The sequence below is a fragment of the Nannospalax galili genome, unplaced genomic scaffold (genome assembly GCF_000622305.1).
Source record: "Nannospalax galili isolate Female #2095 unplaced genomic scaffold, S.galili_v1.0 scaffold1659, whole genome shotgun sequence".
NCBI classification, from domain to species: Eukaryota; Metazoa; Chordata; class Mammalia; order Rodentia; family Spalacidae; genus Nannospalax; species Nannospalax galili.
Genome location: NW_008342925.1, coordinates 388,441 through 394,463, shown reverse-complemented (window position 1 = coordinate 394,463; position 6,023 = coordinate 388,441).

The window sequence follows — 6,023 nt, the reverse complement described above, 5'->3', positions numbered from 1 at the left end:
CTACCCTCACTGTGATGAGGCATGGTTCATGGCTGCACCCAGATGGAGAGAGAGCGTGTGTGGCAAGAAGAACCATGAGCAGAGAATCAGTGTGCCCCAGAGAGGTGCAGCTAGCACAAAACATGCTGGGCAGCTGTGAGACGTGGATCCAAGGGTGTTGGGGGAGGATGCCTGGGGCAGAGAGTGGCTGCCTTCACCCCACCCCCACCAAAGCCCAGTGGCTCTGAGCTTCCCCCTGTTACTGTCCCTCAAGGGGCTCTGAAGTGACCTTTTCCAGAAAGATAGTCAGGTTACAGTCCAGCTTTGGCTGGGGCTCCAGACGGGAGAAGGGAACACTGGGAACTGTAGTCCTGTGAGTCTGCAGGGGTGGGTGAGGCAGTACCACCCACCTGAAGATACTGGATAATGAGCCTGGCTTGCTGTGAGCTAATTCCTAGGCCTGGAATCTAGCTACTAGGAAGCTGAGACAGTAGGATCACAAGTTCAAGTCTTGCTTGAGCTAGCGGGAGTTGAAGGCCATCTGGGCAACTTAATGAGATGGTCTCTCAAAATAAATGCACAAAGACCTGAGGTATAGCTCAGTGGCAGAGCACATGCCTAGTGTGTTCGAATTTTGAAGCTCTGGGTTCCACCCCCAGCATCATACCCACACCCACACCCCGATAATGGCACTGAGGTCTCCCCACGACTCACCTGCTAGGTAGGCAACTGAAGGCTTTCTCCCTCCTCCCACCTAGGCCGTACACTGGGCAGGGAGTTAGTGTTAGGTTCTCAGCTGTGACCTTCCAGAAGCCAGTTTTTGTTCATTTCCACCTGTGTTGCCTGGTACTTCAGGCCCTTCCTTCTAGGCTTTGGTTGTCCCCAATTCACTGTCCATGTCCTGGCCCAGCACAGTCTTGCTGTGTGGCCTTAGGCTGGTTGCTTTACCGTTCTGAATAAAAGCCCTGCCTCATGGCCACTGCATCCTGAATTTGTGGGGGGAACTTTAACTCCCGCTTCATCCTTTGAGGGAACAGAACCCAGGACTGGGGTATCTCAAAAGCTAGGTTGACCTCCAGGGTAGCATGCCAATTGAGGGAAAGAACTGGGTGTTCTACTCTGAGGGCCAAGGGTCAGAGGCATGGACAGCTACAGGATGCTGTTGAGCCTGGTGCTGAGATAGCCACACTGTTTCTGAGAACTGTCTGAGCAGCAATAGACAGGGAACTAACAAGCCACTCTCAGGTCTTCCCAAGCCAGGCTTTGGCTCGTCCCCTAGCCAGGGCACAGTGCCCTGCTCGTGCCATGGACCTAGGCTGTCCAGTGAAGCCAGGAAGAGAACACGGAGATGTTTAGACATAGTAGGAACACAGCATGGCCATCTTTTTGTTTTTATGTTTTCTAGTGCTATAGATGGAACCCTAAGGTTTCATGCATACTAGCTTGAAGCTACCACCAAGCTATACCCCCAGACCTTCCATTTGGAGTTTTTAAAAATTGTGTTTGTTGGTTTGCAAGACTCAGTGGGTAAAGGTGCTTGGTCACCAAGCCTGATCACCTGAGCTCCATCCCCAGGATCCACATTGTGGAAGAGGACTCCAGCAAGTTGTCCTTTGACCTCTAGAGAACAGCCATGGAATACACATGTCAACACACACAGAGGAAAACACAAAATTGAAATTAAATTTTTAATGAGCTAGGTATGGTGGTGCATGCACAGTACTCAGGAGCAGAAGCAGGTGAATCTGAGATCAAGGGCAGCCTGAGACTTTCTCAAAAAAACAATTAAAAACTTTTTTTATAGCCGGGTGTGGTGGCTATAAAAAAACAAAAGAGAAAACTATTTACTTGGTCTTTTTGAGACAGGGTCTTCCTGTAGCCCCAGCTGTCCTGGAACTATGTAGACCAGGCTAGCCTCAAACTCACAGAGATCCGCCTGCCTCTGCCTCCTAAGTGCTGGGACTACAGGTGTGCGCCACCACGCTCGGCTTTTTATTTTTACGTGTATGACTATATTGCATGTATGTGAGTGCACCTGTGTGTGCAATGCCACAGAAGTCAGAAGAGGGCTTCGGATTCCCCTGGAACTGGAGTTAAGGATGGTTCATAGCTGCCATGTGGGTGCTGGGAATCGAACCCAGGTCCTCTGCAAGTGCAGTCAGGGCTCTTAACTGCTAAGCCATCTCTCCAGCCCCCAAACAATTTTTTAAAATTATGATCGTGTATACGTGTAATGTGTCAGAGCACATGGCCAACTTCTTGGATTCAGTTCTCTCCATCCACTGTGGTTTCCAGGGCCTGTATTCAGCAGGCTTAGTAGTGAGCGCCTTTACCCAGAGAACAATCTCGTGCGGGTAATCACAGCTGCTGGGAGACCAAGGCTGACGCAGCCACGACGTATCCAGAAGACATCCTACTCCACCCTCCCACTCTTAGATTCGACTGCCTCTCCTGCCATGGTCCCTAAGCCTACAAGGGGTGACACAAACACCCCTTTTATGGGTAAGCACTCAGCTCACTTACTCTCTGCACTGCACTCTACAAAAAGAAGTTTCTGGGACTGAGATGGCCCAGCAGTTAAGAGCACTCACTGCTTTTCCCAAAGACTAGTTTCCAGAACCCTTGTTAGGAGGGCTCACAACCACCTGTATTCCAGCTCTAGGGACCTCAACCCCTTTCTGACCCCAAAGGAAACCCAGGTGGCGTACACTCACTCACACAAATAAAAATCTTTAGAATGGGGCTCAAGAGATGGCTCAGTGGCTAAGAGCACTGTCTGTTCTTGCAGAGGACCCAAGTTGTTCCCAAAATCCACATGATGGCCAACACCCAGTTATCAGTAACTCCAGTTCTAGAGGATTTGATGTCTTCTGGCCTCCATGGGCACTGCATGCACATGGTACACTTAAATACATGCAGGCAAAACACTCAAAATTTAAAATCTTAAAAAGCTTTTGAGCAAAGTTGACCTCAATATTAACCCATGGGAATGAACATTACTGAGGCCAATTCAGTGGGCACATCCCATTAATTTCACAAACAGCAGTAATTCCCCCACTAGGAACTATACACTCTTCACCAGGTTTATAGTATCAATGTGAACAACTTTCTGTGGACCAGGTCTCAATTTTACGTAATCAGACTTGCCCCTATAGCACCAGTGGGCATACTTTGCCTACATGGTCGATGGTGAAGGATGCACCTCATCTAAGACTAGTAACAGTGCTCCCCAAGCAGGCTGCATAGCACCTGCTGACATGAGTTTGCCTAGGGAGGCTCCCAGCCCAGTTCTGGCTTCTGTGGCTACAGCCTGTGATGTGTTCAGCCATAGGTCTGACCATCTAGTTCCAGTGAGGAACCAACAGCAGCGGCAACTACTCATTCTGGGGGAGGGGGGGGTCCCTTTTCTGTGTGTACATCTTAGGGCTGAGCCAGAGGTCAAGTGTCCTGTCTATCCCTGGAGACTCTCACTAAACCTGGAGTTAGGCTGATGATCAGCAAACCCCAGTATTCTTCCTGTCCCAGTCCCAACAGTTCTGGGGTTACAGGTGCACAGACCAACCATGCCAGTTTGATGTGGGATCTTGGGATTTGAATTCATCCTTGTGCAACAAGTCTCCCCAGCCCCCTACGTCCTTTAAAAATCTTTAGCCAGGCGTGGTGGCGCATGCCTTTAATGCCAGCACTCAGAAGGCAGAGGCAGGCGGATCTCTGTGTGCGTTCAAGGCCAGTCTGGTCCACATAGTGAGTTCCAGGACAGCTGGGGCTACAGGGAGACCCTGTCTAAAAAAAAAAACAATAACTACTACTTTTGGGGGGTAAGTGCATGCCACAGTGCATGTGTAGAGGGTTAGAGAACAACTTTTGGGAGTCGGTTCTCTCCTTCTACCACGTGGATCAATTCAGGTTGTCAGGCTTGGCTGCAAGCACTTCCACCCAAGCCGTCTTGCTGTCGCCTCCCCGCCTCCCCCCCTCCCCCTCAACCCCTTTACTGAGACTGGCCTCACAGCAGGAGCTACCACATCTTGCTTCTGTACATCCCAAATAAACAATGGTAGGCCAAGATAGACATGCCACCCCCAACAAAATTCAAAAGTACAATGGCAGCTCTGGTTCACCTTTTTATTTTGTGTGCGTGTGTGTATTGCCTGCATGTAGGTTAAGTGCACCTGTATCGAGCAATGCCCGTGAGGTCAGAAGAGGCTGTCAGATCCCCTGGGACTGGAGTTATGGATAGCTGTTAGTTACCATGTGGGTGCTGGGGTTTGAACCCACATCTTCTGCAAGAACAAACAGTGTTCCTGACTGCTGAGCCATTTCTCCAGGCTTTTTAACTTGAGACAGGATCTTATAAAACTCAGGCTAACCCTAGCCAGGCATGGTGATGCAAGCCTTTAATCCCAGCACTCGGGGAGCAGGCGGATCTCTGAGTTTGAGGCCAGCTGGTCCCCATAGCAAGTTCCAGGCCAGCTGGGGCTACAGGGAGCCCATCTCAAAAAGACCCAAAAACAAACAAAAAAACCCCAAAACTCAGGCTAGCCAAGGCAAGGATAGCCTTCAACTCCTGATCCTTCTTTCCCACCTAGGTGCTAGAATTATGGGTACATACCATCATGCTCAGCCTAGTCTTACAGATCATTCAACTCTGAGGTTTGGGCAGTAGGGGTTGTGAATCCAGGCCCTTGGAGATTCTAGGCAAAGAAGTCTTTTTAGTGCGTGTGCATCTTAGTGTTGTGTGTGGGTGTTCATGGAAGCTGGAGGACAACTGGCAACCTCAGGAATGCAGCTTATCGCCTTTCGAACAGGTCCTTATCGGCCTGGAACTTACCAATTAAGCTAGACTGTTTTGTAAGGATCTTCCTATCTCCTACCTCCCCATAACTTGGCATTTTTCCATGGGTTCTAGAAATCACACTCAGGCCCTGGTGCTGGTAAGCACTTTAACACTGAGCCACACTCTATCTCCACACTACTCTTTCATCTCCAGCCTCTGCTTCTGGGGCACCTCACCCTCTACCTGCATCTGGGGTAGTCCTGGTCTGCACTGTGCCTTCAAGGGTTACAGTGGGCAGAGCTCAGATTTCTTGTCGCCCATCAACAGCAACATGACTGAGCCACGAACCTGTGTCTTACTTCCAAGACAGCGCCGAGTTCTGTTGCTAAACATTTGATCCCAATCTTACCCAACTTTCTCCAGCACAAGTCCTCAGACCTGTCTCTCGCTTTGTTACCACCTCAGCACTAACCCTCTTCTAATCCAGGCACTAGCCCAACTGTCTGGGAAACTTCCCTTTTCAGTCCAACCTGCAGCCCAAGGTCTGCACATCCCAAGACTGCTGTTGACTACACTCACATTCGCAGACAAGATACACCAAAAGCTGAACACCTTTGCAAGTCTAGGAAGCTACATGGTTAGGTGACCCCTGGGGTCAGCATGGCAGGGCCCCTTCCTTTATTCCGATACTGTAGCCCAGAGGACCCAGAAGCTCAAACACACCTGTTTCTGTCTCTTCCACCCTTCCTCACCCCCCCACCCTCCAGTGGCAGGGGTGCAGGTTTACTTCCATGAACCCTGAAAGCACACTTCCCAACCTGAACTAACTTAAGAATGTTTACATCATCTGACCAAGTTTCTAACCAGAAACCTGGCCTCCCTGCCTGAACCAATGCTGGGTTTTCCGCAGAGCACTTGGCTGACGCTCAGGACTAAACAGAGACCTCAAGCTGACCTTTCCCACCTGGATATCCACTGCCGGCTTTGAGGAAGTGGGCATACTGCTCCTACAATGGAAACTAGTACAAAGGTCTTGTCACAATAGAACTGAAGACTTTGCCTAAGGTAGCATAAACCAGTGGATGTTTCCACCTCCCCACATCCCCAATACCACCATGCAGGAGCTCGATGCAGCTGGGCCTCCACAGTGGGGAAGACCCTAGGCTGATGCCTTCTCAGTCACTCTCTCCAAAGTCTTAACAAAGGCTGTCAGCAGAGCAAGGGAGGAAGGGAGCCACAGGAGTGAGCTGGCCCCAGGGGGGGGTAGACA